Below are 12,692 nucleotides of genomic sequence, written 5' to 3' on the forward strand. Positions count from 1 at the left end.
AAATTTCAACTTAAGATGACTTTAGGTTGGAAAAAGTATAGCTGGCAAACCAGCTAACTTACTATTAAGAGATTAATGCATCTCTGTTGAAAATTATCGACATATATAGACAGCATTTACAGTGAGTAGTGCAGGTATAAAGCGGAACTATGCCAGCTTAGGCCTGTTAAGACGTTAGCTCATGACGCCATCTGTACTTCTGTGGGCCTCCTGTTTGAAAAAAAGTATGATGGGCCCTTGCTGTGTGTTGAACAATTTTGAGTGATTTCTGTTTCAAGACACAGCACCACCTTAAGCTGACATTACTGAAAGCTCAGCTGCTATAAAAGTGAAATTGTAAATTGTGGCTACTCAAGCTGTTGTTTCCTACCCAGCATGGATTTCAATAAAATGTAGCACATGGTCTTAACCACTCCACAACCCTGAGGAATTGTTGACATTTGAACAGGCACAGGAGTCATGGAGAGAGACTATAAATACCATCCAATAGCAAATGTGAGTTTGACTGAACTTTGTAAATTAAATGTTATTAGAATCATAGAATAGAATTCCCTTTAAGTTCGGTAGGTGAAGGGAAGGACAACAATAATATTTTTATTTAATTTTACCTACCCTGTTCCTTGTACTGAATAATGCCATTGAATTAATCTTTCTTAAAGGAAGTCTGATGATAGATTATACCTTTTTTAGGAAACATGAATCCCTTCCAAACTTTAGATCTTTGCTCTTTCTTATAATCATTCTCTTTCCATGTGTGTTTGCTTGTTTGCATTGCTCAGAACACTGATCCATTTAAAATCCACTTTTTCTTACAACTTTGCCAAATTTTCACATCTGGGTGTTTTATGGGTCTGGATTGTATCATAACCAATAAACAAAAACACCATGAGAGAGGCACTTTAAACACAACTGTAAATTCATACATAACTGGGTTAAAATGCTTGGTTTGTTTCTTTGATTTGTTTGTGGGTTTTTTTTGGGGGGCTACTTATGAAGATCAAAGAGTTCCAACAGATGTACTGTTTTTCCAGTCTCCACTTTTTCCCAAACGAATATTTCAGATTCATTAATCAATAGCAGGTTATCCTTGCCTGTTTTTTTAATTTCTGATATTATAATCCAGTATAATTGCATATTTTATGCAAGATAAATTACTAAATATATCTAAATTACTAATTTACATTTACAATAAACTAAGTCATATTATAAAATTTTATTTACAATCGTGAAAATATGTTTACAAACTCACTAAGTCACATTATAATTCTAGTATGTACCAAAATGAATATACACAGCCTGATTCATAATAGTATTATTCCAGGATTTGCACTAATATTCTCTTATTCTCTTTCTTTAATATTTTCTTCTAGTAATTGCTTGAGGCAGAAGCTTTATGTTGTTGATTTTAGATTGTATAACAGGTTACAATATTTACCAATATAAATCCTGTATCTGCTGATTTGTTCCCTATGCTACAATCTGGTTTGCTCTTACTTGACCCCCAGTCTTTGTGCTAGTTCTTGTCTATAGGCATTATGGTTATTTTATAGAGCGGTCCCATTGGAATCCTACAGAAAATATAATATAAAATTATCTGGTAAGGTCTGGTTGCGCAGCTCCTAATAGCACAGCTGCAACATTACCCAAAGACTGAGAAAAAACGATTCAAAGGAACTTGAAAACTAAGCCTCCATGCAGGCTAATTTCAGTAAAAATCCTCTGAGATTTGCATTATGGAAGAAGAAGACCTCTGAGCTCTTCCATGAGGGTAGTCTGATAGCCTGGCTAATGAGGGATTTGTAAAGGCATCTTACGTGGAAATTGTCTTTCCTCAAACCACTATTCAAGCATTCTTCAGTGGGAAGGAGAGGTATAAGGTACAGATCAATGAGCAATGTTTTGCCACTCCAGTAGATACTCTCACTACTCAATGCTGCAAACCTAGTTTTACATGACTAATTCCACCAAAACTGCAAAATAGTTTCATGGTGACAAAACCACGTTCATGCACTAGTACAACAAAACAGAACAGCAATTTGTTTGGAGACATATATTTCATTCTCTCTTTCATTACTAAAACAAGGTTGTTTATACTACAAGTCGAGGAAAAGACATCTCTGATGTGAACAGGGAGTGGGAAGACAGGTGAGATTCACTTTACCTGTCAGGCTATCTCTTCCTTTCTGTGAAAACCTGGAAATATCAGTGGGGAAACAATCCAGGATTTTTTTTATTTTTTTTTTTTTTAACTAGGGAAAGGGATTTCCTCTCCGTTTCTTACTTGACCCTGACTTTCAGACACATTAAGCTTCTCTTACATGAACTATGTTTCATTTGCCTTAAAACAGACATCTGCACTTGAGACACAGCCCTTCCTGGCCAGAAAGGCAAGGGTCTCCTACAAAACAGGTCTAATATGTGTAGATTCCATGTAGTTGTCTCAGATACCCTAGAGCCTTTCAAATATTTAATTGAACTGCACTCATAAAATCAAGGCATGAGTTAGCAGCTGAGCTGCTGCTCTGAGAGCAATAACAGCATCAGTGCTGCAGCAGGAAAACTGCATGTGAGGCTAATGTGAAGGCTAAAATTTCTCTTCTTCCTTCTCTCTTTCTCCCCCATCAATCCCACACATAGTTCTTCATTCTAGAATTTCTAAATATAGTCAATGTTAATAACAGACATATTTAATTTCAATGCTAAACATGTCAAAATACTACAAAAACTGTAAGCTTAAAGATGTGTATATGTATTGGTTTCACAGATGGCATTGAAATATGGACTCTTTTCTAAAATCGGAAAGGAAGTAAAAGGTAGACATAGGTCACGATGAAGCAATCAGTGTTTGACACGTGCTAATTCTGAAAAGAGAGTATAAAAAGCTCAGATTAGGCACTAGGCCAAAATGTAGGATGTAATTAAAAAATAGAGAAATCAGTTGGCATCCTGTTTGGCATGTGAAAATGTCTGATAGGCTCAGTTAAAACAAAAGGATTTGTGAGAATACTTATTTATAATTACACTAAGATTTTATTTTATTTCAGAATAGGCCTGTTATGTTGCCTAATGACAGCTGAATGGTTTTATATTTATTATATATAATCATATAAAATAAAATACCCCCAGCAAGAACTACAATCAAAATTGGTAAAACTGTGCATTTACAAAATAAATCAATTCATTCTAACCATGTTTGCAACATTTTTGTTTCACTTGCTTTGAATATTTCAGCAAAGGAACTTCACTAGCAATATAGTCCACAAAAACTGACTGTAAATGTTGATCTTGGGTGAATTAAGACTGATTGGAAGAGTTTGTAGAACTGCATACAAACCCAGTAAACAGTAATTTTGACCACATTTTAGCTGTTGCCAATTGCTTAGCTGAGATAGGAAATCAATGAACACAGGTTGTACTTCTCTGTTTATTAATTATCCTTAATGAATTGTTCAGGAGTAATTTCAGGCTATTCTGTGAATTTTATTTGTTCCATCAGATTAAATGTCTACATGTTAAGTTATTTAACTTTCATGAAAGTCTTGATTAACCAAGTATTAGGAATTATTTTCCCAGTTCAGTTTTCCATGTCCTTTGCTGTAACTTTTCTAGGTTATCTAACTGTTGACAGTATTGATCAAGTGCATTTTAACTCTGACTTGAATTCTTTGCGTACTATAAAGCTTATTGAAAATTAAGGGCAGATATGGGTGGCCAAGGAGTGCCACATTGAGGAGGTGTCTTTTACTGCATCTTTTCATTGTTTTATTTCAAGAGGACCCATAAATCCTGTGGGTTACTTTCACAAAGTGGGAAGAAAAAAAAAAAAAAAAAATGTTGTGGAGGGAAAAAAATCAAAAGTTCTTGTCATAAATAATAATTTATTTTATCCTACATCTTGGCAATTTCACTACAGGATGAACTTTCCAAGAAGACAAATGGAGAAGGTAGCAGTAGCCTCTTTCCCCAGGGCCCTTCAATGGAAAGCCAAAGTCTTTACATATTCTTTATCTCAAGGATTTTACAAGGCTCTTCATTGCAGAAGGGTAAGTTTGCCTAAGTAAAATTGCGCACTGGAGTTTTTCTCAGAAAAAAACTCCCTTTGCTACTTTCTTAGGAATGATGTCATTGAATTCACATAACCCTCAGTATCTCTACACAAAGAATTAAATATTTTAGCTTGTTTTAGACTGCTATATTGTACAGCAGTAAAATGTAACTGATTCTGCAAATTTATAGAACAACACAGCTCACATCTTCACATTGAACAGTCCCACCTGCCAATAAAATTAATGTGGATCATGCAAACTGCTAAACGCATAAGTATTTTATGCATTTCAATAGCTTTGAAGTATGAAATGTATAATTTAAAACTTCTGCTGAGTGAATTACAGCATAGAAAATGAATGTACATATTAAGAAAAACCTTCCTATATTGTATTCATTACTTTTTCAAATTTGGATCTTAGTCAAGATCAAGAAATTAATGGTATAATTGTCATATTGACTTATTTTTCAAACATTATTTCTAAAGTGGATAATCAAGAAGAAAAAGGATACAGTCATGTATATCCGTGATCTTACGTGCTTTACATTTCAATTGTGAAAATTAAAGATAAATTGTTTTAATGTACTGTATGCATAATTTTAGTCTTACTCTCCAGAAAACAAGAAATGCAGAGAAGTTAGACATTACTACAAAGTCTCTGAGATTAATTCAAGGAAAATTCAATTTCTTTAGACAACACAGACTGTTGAGGTTTAACCCCAGCTACCAATCAAAACGATGATAGCCACTCTCTCATCCCCGCCCCATGCCCACATACACACACCCTCTAATAAGGGAGAGAATCAAAAGAGAAGGGAGAAACTTATGGACCAAGATTAAAAGAGTTAAATAAAATAACAAAATAATACTATTATGCTGTTACTACTAATAATATTTATAAAATTAAGAAGCAGTGGTGATGCTGGATCAAAGTTTCAGAACTCTATCACTACGAAAGCAGGATGCATGTTTTCAAACAACATCAAGCATATTTACTGGAGCACTTAGTTCTTATTTTCCCTGATATAAATAATTATGTAAGGTATAGAACCACAAATAAATCTCCCAAGTATTCTTAAACTTATCTAGAAAAGATGCAATCCTTTTTCAATTATATTTTTTCTTCTGACTCAACTTATATTTAATTCATAATCAAAACTTCTGTTTACTAAGCACTACTATTCACACTGTAGAATCAGGAAAAAAAAAAAAAATATATATATATATATATACTTATTTCCACTAGAGTGCTTTATACACAAACTGAACAACGTTAGCAGAATTTTATCCAGTCTGTACTGATTTATTTTTTACATGAATATACGTATTTCAGTTGGTTTTCAAAGTAGGATAAAAAAAGTTCTTTGAATATTTAGGTTAAAATCCAACTAGTTAACTTTTTGCCTTAGCCCTGTAAAAGGCACAGCACAGAGTTCTGTTTAGGGCATATAATGTTCTTTATGTAGCTTTTCTGTGACTTAAGAAAAGGACACAATATGTTCAGCGACAAAATCTGATACTCTGTTGTCTCAGTATAGCAGTCACTACAGACAAATCTGACTTGCTCTTTCTCGGGTAAATCACTTCATAGCTGAACAGTTGTTCAGCTTGATGGTTGGGGATGGGAAATCATTCTTGTCTGGTTTTAGCCTTTATCAGCTGTATCTCTTGTAATGCCACTACCTCCATGTACCAAGCAGCAGTCTCAGGCAAATAAAAGCCTCAGATGCAGGTCCTGAATGAGTACTCTGGCTAGCTGGTGATAATTCAAAAGGATATAATGATGACCGCCACTGTCTGCCATGGCAACAATGAGAGGCTGTTATCCTACTTAACAAAGATCATTGTTTTTCTATGATCCTAACATTTCTTTAGTCTACCATTAATCAAGAATCTTGACCCTACTGATCTACACAGATTGATTAGAATTCTAAAAGATTTCAATTTCTATCTCAGGGATTTGATTTTCCTTATTCTCAGGAATTATCTCTTTGTACAACAGAAATCTTCTAATAGTTTTCGCATGTGTGCTGTCCTTAATTGTTCATAGTAATTCTTCAAACTAAGGTTAAATGAAAACATATTCTCTTTAGCACTACAAAAATTTGTGGATGTATACTTTTTAATTACAAAACACTATCACAAAATTTTTTTTTCTTTATGGAGATGATAAGTTTTGGACCACAATTGCTCTATCAACTTTGTTGGGTTTTGTTCGTTTGTTTGTTGCAAAAAACAGATGGCTTTTATTTATGCTACATGATATATTTTTCCCATCCATGGTCATTGTTATTATTCTTATTTAAAGCACATTACATCTTCAACTACTTTATTCTGCATGCAAAGACATCTAATGGTGAAGGAGTTTTGCTCACATTACATACTTCAGGTTCTGTCCCTCCTGCTAAATACCAAAAAAGAATAGTCCATGTTATGTTATTAATGCAGCTGAAAATCAGTGTCTCAGAATCTTTCATCTCATAATGTCTAAAGAAAGAATGGATATTACTGGACTATCACTTCTACCCTTCCAGTTCTCTTGCCATCCCGCTGTGGGGCAGTGGTGAGCAGCCCTACCTGTCTATTGGAGTTAAGCCACAACATCCTTCCAGTGCTTTAGATCTTTTGGCAACTGTTTATAGGGGTTTTCTCCTGTCTGGAAAGATTTGGCCTCAGATAATTCACATACTTTTAGTATAATAACTGAGCTAATTTGAGCTAATTTGTTTGGATGAGCTATTTGATAATGGACATAGCAATTTCTGTTCAAAGTACTTCACTTATGTGAATCCTCAGATTGAAATTATATATGAATACAAATGAGAATACACATTCCTACAATACTTTTCACACATATATGCCTTTTAAGAGTGTCAGGGGTTTGTTTCATTTTCATTTAAACAGTCCTTCAAAAGTGGAAAAGCTTTGGCATTGGCATTAACATGAGTTCTATTCAGTAGATGTTAAAAGTGATATATTTGTTGTAGAAGGTTGCTTTGTAAAACAGATTAAGAAAAATAAAACCACTACCTCTATACTAAATGTTTAGGAAAGTAGATCAGAACGATGTTATACAGGATTTCAGAATTCAATGAAAGCACAACCCAGATGCACCAATGCAAATAATATTGGAAAATTGTACACAAAACATTATATATATATATATATATATATATATATGTATGTATGTATGTATGTATGTATGTATATATATATATGTATATATATGTTAAAATAAATCTTAGGACATACTGTAAATATAGGTCCAAGTGTTGATAAATAAAGTAGGTATTTTACTTTGTATGCACAACACATTCAAAGCAATAGAACCAAGTACTAGTAAATCTGAAGAATGGAATAAAAACAGTTCTGTGTTTGACTTTTGATATGTAATTATTTTAAAAATTGTTTCTATTAATTTATATTATGTTATTTTACACAAGTTGTTAACCATACTGATAGTTTATCTTGTCTTAGTCTGAATACATTATTTGAGGTACTGGTTTGTTTTACAAACTGTAATCCCTGAAAGAATAGAATTCCATTAATTAAGGCTGAGATGAGAGTTGTTCTCTCACAAATCAAACTAATTTTATAAGTCTGTAGGCCAAAAGACTTAATCTTAAGAAGCTATTTTAGAAGGGTCTTTTATTATATTGAAAGTTGTTCTTTTTCAAATAATAGACACTCAGACAGAAAGACTTGTGGAACACTATGGACATAAAAGTTTCAAGTTTGTTTGTTGGGTTTTTTTTCCTTGCTCTTTTTCTTCTTGTAAAGACATGATTTCTGTCTCAAAATAAAAAGACCTCATCATAACACATAAATATTCTTTAAAAAAGAACAAATAAATAGTTAAACAAAAATTAGAACCATAAATATAAGAAATTTCCTTAAGGTTTTTATGTTCACAAACAAAGGAGAACATCTATTTATACTGTTATGACTGAGAAAAGGTTTTACATTTAAAAAAAAATGATATCACCTTGAACTTCACTATAAATATTACTTAAAACAAGAAGTAATAGCACATGCAAATTTTTTGTCCTTTTTGGGAAATCACTGAAAACCAGAGAATATGGAGCAAGATTATACCGCACGTCAGAGCAGGCGGATGCACCCAAAGGAGGCTGTGACCTCATGGAGAGCCCATGCTGGAGCAGGCTCCTCACAGGACTGGTGGCTCTGTGGGGGACCCATACTGGAGCAGTCTGTTCCTGAAAGACTGCACCCTGTGGAAGAGCCCCATGCTGGAACAGTTCATGAAAAACTGCAGCCAGTGGTAAGGACCCATGTTGGAGAAGTTCATGGAGGACTATCTTCTGTGGGTAGGACCCCATGCTTGAGCAGGGGAACAGTGAGGAGGAAGGAGTGGCAGAGACAATGTGTGATAAACTGACTGCAGCCTCCATTCCCCATACCCTTGTGTTGTTGCAGGGAAAAGTTAGAGAATTCAGAAATGAAGTTAAGCCTGAGATGGAGTGGGGGGAAGGTGTTTTAAGATTAGGGTTTCTTTCTCATTACCCTACTCTGAATTGATGAGTAATACATTAATTTCTGTTTTGGCCATGGTGGCAATTGCTGAATGATCTTCCTGTCCTTACCTCGACCCAGGAACCTTTATGTTACATTTTGTCTGCCCTGTCCAGCTGAGGATGAGGAGTGATAGAGTGGCTTGGTAGACACCTGGCATCCAGCCAAGGTCAACCCACCACACATATACACAGTACTCAAAACTAATACAAGTCGATTTTCAAAGGAACTCAAAACCCATTTCTTATCAATGACTCCAGGCTAATTGAAAGTCACATTAAGTTAACAAAAATTCCTTTACAGATATAAATACACTTTCAGTACCTCCCTTGATGATTGTGTAAAGAGCAGTATTAAAAAAAAAAAAGGCTGATAAGACCTGATATTTAGAAGTTGGCCCAGCTTTGAGTGGGGAGTTGGAATAGATAACCTCCAAGGGTCCCTTCTGACTTAACCTAATTTATAAGCTTATGATTCTATGATTTGAAGAACATCAGTAACTCAATCCAGTCTTTCCAAATGCTAGATGAAAACTAGAATTGGAACCAGAGAAATAATGCCTAATAAAATATTTATTAAGAGAAAAGAACTTGAATAAAAACAAAAGTAACCTCTTAAATCAGCATATATTTCACAATGGAAAAATCCCGTTTATTCATTTTAGTCAGATCAGAACAGATGACCTGAAAATTAGATGAATAGGTGCATAACTAAATATCCTCCCACATGTTTTTCAAGAACATTATTACATAGCATGATAAAAAATAAGCTTATAGAAATTTATAAATAGCATTTTAAATTAAACAGTAAATTGTAGTCCTTGTATTTGTTCAAGGAAGAGGTGTATGTCAGTCTTAATATTTCTCTTCAAAAAGAGAAAGGGGTACAAAAGTGTTCTTATAACTTGTTAAGAAAAGATTAATCAAATAATACCCAATATTTCATGTATCCCTGAAAATACAAGACTTTGTCAATACATAAAGGCACTGAAACACTAGGTGAGTATAAATGGTCTCAATTATATATTATTTTTTCTCTCACAAAATTACTTAAATAGCATTGATGGAATATCCTACTACTGACAGGAGAAAAAAAAAAAAAAAAAAAGTAGGACAAAATATGTGTATTGTGGGAAACTAAACTATGGTGGGTCCTTGGATTCCCTGACAGAGGGTATGTGAACAGAAATTAGCCTTGAAGATATTAAGGCCTACGCATGAGAAAGATGGGAGTAAAGGACTATCCGGAGATATTAAGGGGTACCTGTGAGAGGGAAGGGAGTAGAAGAGTAACACGGATGATAGCAAAATTAGCCAATGAGATGTTACTGCTGTAACTTGTAACCAATAGTGAAGAGACACATTAATTAGTAAAACTGTATAAAAATCCACTTGTGGCAATAAATGGCATCTACTACTTTCATCCTGGAAGAACTCGATCTATGTTGTTTGTCCGTCTCAACCGCGACAGAGTATTTTAACCATATCCAGTGGAGATGATCAAGCATTATACCCTTAAAAACAAATCATATTCTTTTGTTAGGCTCTTTACCAGAGTTCTCACTTTTTACTTGATTCAACTTTGCAAAAAAATTATAGACACATACTATAGACACATGTATGTTGCCCAGAGAAGTTGTGGAATCTCCATCCTTGGCGATGTTCAAAAGCCATCTGGACACAGTCCTGGGCTGCCTGGTCTAGGTGGCCCTGCTTGAGCAGAGGAGGTGAACTGGACAAGATGACCTCCAGAGGTTCCTTCCAACCTCAGCCATTCTGTGACGTATTTGTGGTCATACGTGTGTGGGTGTTTATAGACATTAATATGTTCATACATACTTATTTATCTGTTTAGGAAATACTTGCTAAAATATACTGTGTCAGTCACTGTAAGTCACCAAGACAACGTCTTCCAGTTTCCAAAGGAATATATTGCAATAAAGATAAAACTTTCTGAGTATACGTTTTGATGTATATTTTCTAATTTCAATCCTTACTGATTATGTTTTTCTGAACATATTAATTACACCTGGACTTGGTAAACTCTATGCTGACAACTCTTTATGACTCCCTGCTCTCAGAAGAGGATGATTCTAAAACTCTGTTTTACAACTAATTTTCAATGGTGTACTCTCTTTCCCCAACATCTAATGTTCTTAAGAGAGGTTGAGACATGAGCATGCAGTTTGCTTCCCCACGATTTGTTCCATGGAACTGTGGATTAAGAAGCTAACAGTTGTCATACAGTATGAACACAGGAGAGTCCACTTAGTTTAGCCTCATGTCCTTGACAGTAACTATGATCAGCTATCTTACAAAAATAGTGCAAGAAATAGTAAAATTTCTGTTAAAAAAATCAATGTATCATACTGGGTCTGGCTGGGATGGAGTTAATTTTCCTCATAGCAGCCCACATGCTGCCATTTTAGATTAGTGATCAAAACAGTAATGATAACACACCTATGTTTTGGCTATTTTTGAACAGTTCCTGCACAGCATCAACGACTTTTCTGTTTCTCACTTGCCCTGTCCCCCACAGGGAGATCACACAGTATCACAGTATGTTTGGGATTGGAAGGGACCTCAAAAGATCATCTAGTCCAATCCCCCTGCTGGAGCAGGAACGCCTAGGTGAGGTCGCACAGGAACATGTCCAGGCGGGTTTTGAATGTCTCCAGAGAAGGAGACTCCACAACCTCCCTGGGCAGCCTGTTCCAGTGCTCTGCCACCCTTACTGAGAAGAAGTTTTTTCTCAAATTTAAGCGGAACCTCTTGTGTTCCAGCTTGATCCCATTACCCCTTGTCCTATCATTGTTTGCCATCGAGAAGAGCCTGGCTCCATCCTCATGGCACTCACCCTTTATATATTTATAAATATTAATGAGGTCCCCCCTTAGTCTCCTCTTCTCCAAACTAAAGAAACCCAGCTCCCTCAGCCTTTCTTCAGAAGGGAGGTGCTCCACTCCCTTAATCATCTTTTTTGCCCTACGCTGGACCCTCTCCAGCAGTTCCCTGTCCTTCTGGAACTGAGGGGCCCAGAACTGGACACAATATTCCAGATGTGGTCTCACCAGGGCGGAGTAGAGGGGAAGGAGGACCTCTCTCGATCTACTAGCCACCCCCCTTCTAATACACCCCAGGATGCCATTGGCCTTCCTGGCCACAAGGGCACAGTGCTGGCTCATGGTCATCCTGTTGTCCACCAGGACCCCCAGGTCCCTTTCCCCTACACTGCTCTCTAATATGTAATTTCCCAACTGTGGCAGAATGCAAACCCCCCTCCCTCCTTCAGTATGGCACATCTCTCCCTTTTCTCTGCTACTTGAGGCTAACAGCTTCTTTTGTTTGGCCCGGAGCACCCTGGCTCCTGGGACATTGGGAGAGGGGAGTGCCGAGCCGCTGGGCGCCAGCGGCCAGGGTAAGGCTTCAGGGGCACCCACAGCCAGTGTGGGGGGTGCAGAGAAGCTTCTAGAGTGCCTACAGTCAGATCTGATCAGACAAAAACGGGACTCTCGTTGAGACCCAGCCTCATTTTGTGTGGGGGTCTCTCAGAGTACGAGCTTAGCCACTGCCGCCAGGAGAGCCCCCCTCCCTGGGATGGAGACTCCACTTGCCTTGCTGCCACGGGTGTAAGTAAAACTTCTCGCAGGATTGCAAGTATATTTATACTTTTCGTGCACATATGCACGTATAACTTTCCGCGCTCCATATAAGCGCGTGTAAAATTAACCCTCACAGAATCGCAGGTGTATTTTCCTCCCGTGCACATATGCACGAGTAACTTTTCGTGCACATTTGCACGAGTACTTTATTTCCTCGCACAATCGCGAATGTATTCTCCTCCCGTGCTTCCACATAAGCACGTGTAGGGTTCCGTGCACACTTGCACGTATAAGTAAATTAACCCTCGCAGGATTGCGAGCGTATTATAAACTTACTCTCGCGGAATCGCGAGTGCACACTTTCCATACTGACTACGAGTACGTGTATCTCTTTAAAAATAATCCCGCACCGTGTTTAGGCAAGTGTGTACTCCTCCGGGACTCAGGGACGGCTCCGGCATTGTTTTGAGTGAAGCCACGTGCATGCACACTGTGGACCGCCTGTTGGTTATA

At 36.6% G+C, this 12,692-nt stretch overlaps 1 long non-coding RNA gene across 4 annotated transcripts in view; it reads right to left on the reverse strand.

The window, feature by feature from the left end:
• Nucleotides 1–12,692, reverse strand: part of LOC110361215 (uncharacterized) — a 122,155-nt gene that overhangs the window by 89,778 nt on the left and 19,685 nt on the right. The gene's annotated exons all lie outside the window — the stretch shown is intronic.

This window comes from Columba livia, chromosome 1 (genome assembly GCF_036013475.1).
Source record: "Columba livia isolate bColLiv1 breed racing homer chromosome 1, bColLiv1.pat.W.v2, whole genome shotgun sequence".
Classification (NCBI taxonomy): Eukaryota; Metazoa; Chordata; class Aves; order Columbiformes; family Columbidae; genus Columba; species Columba livia.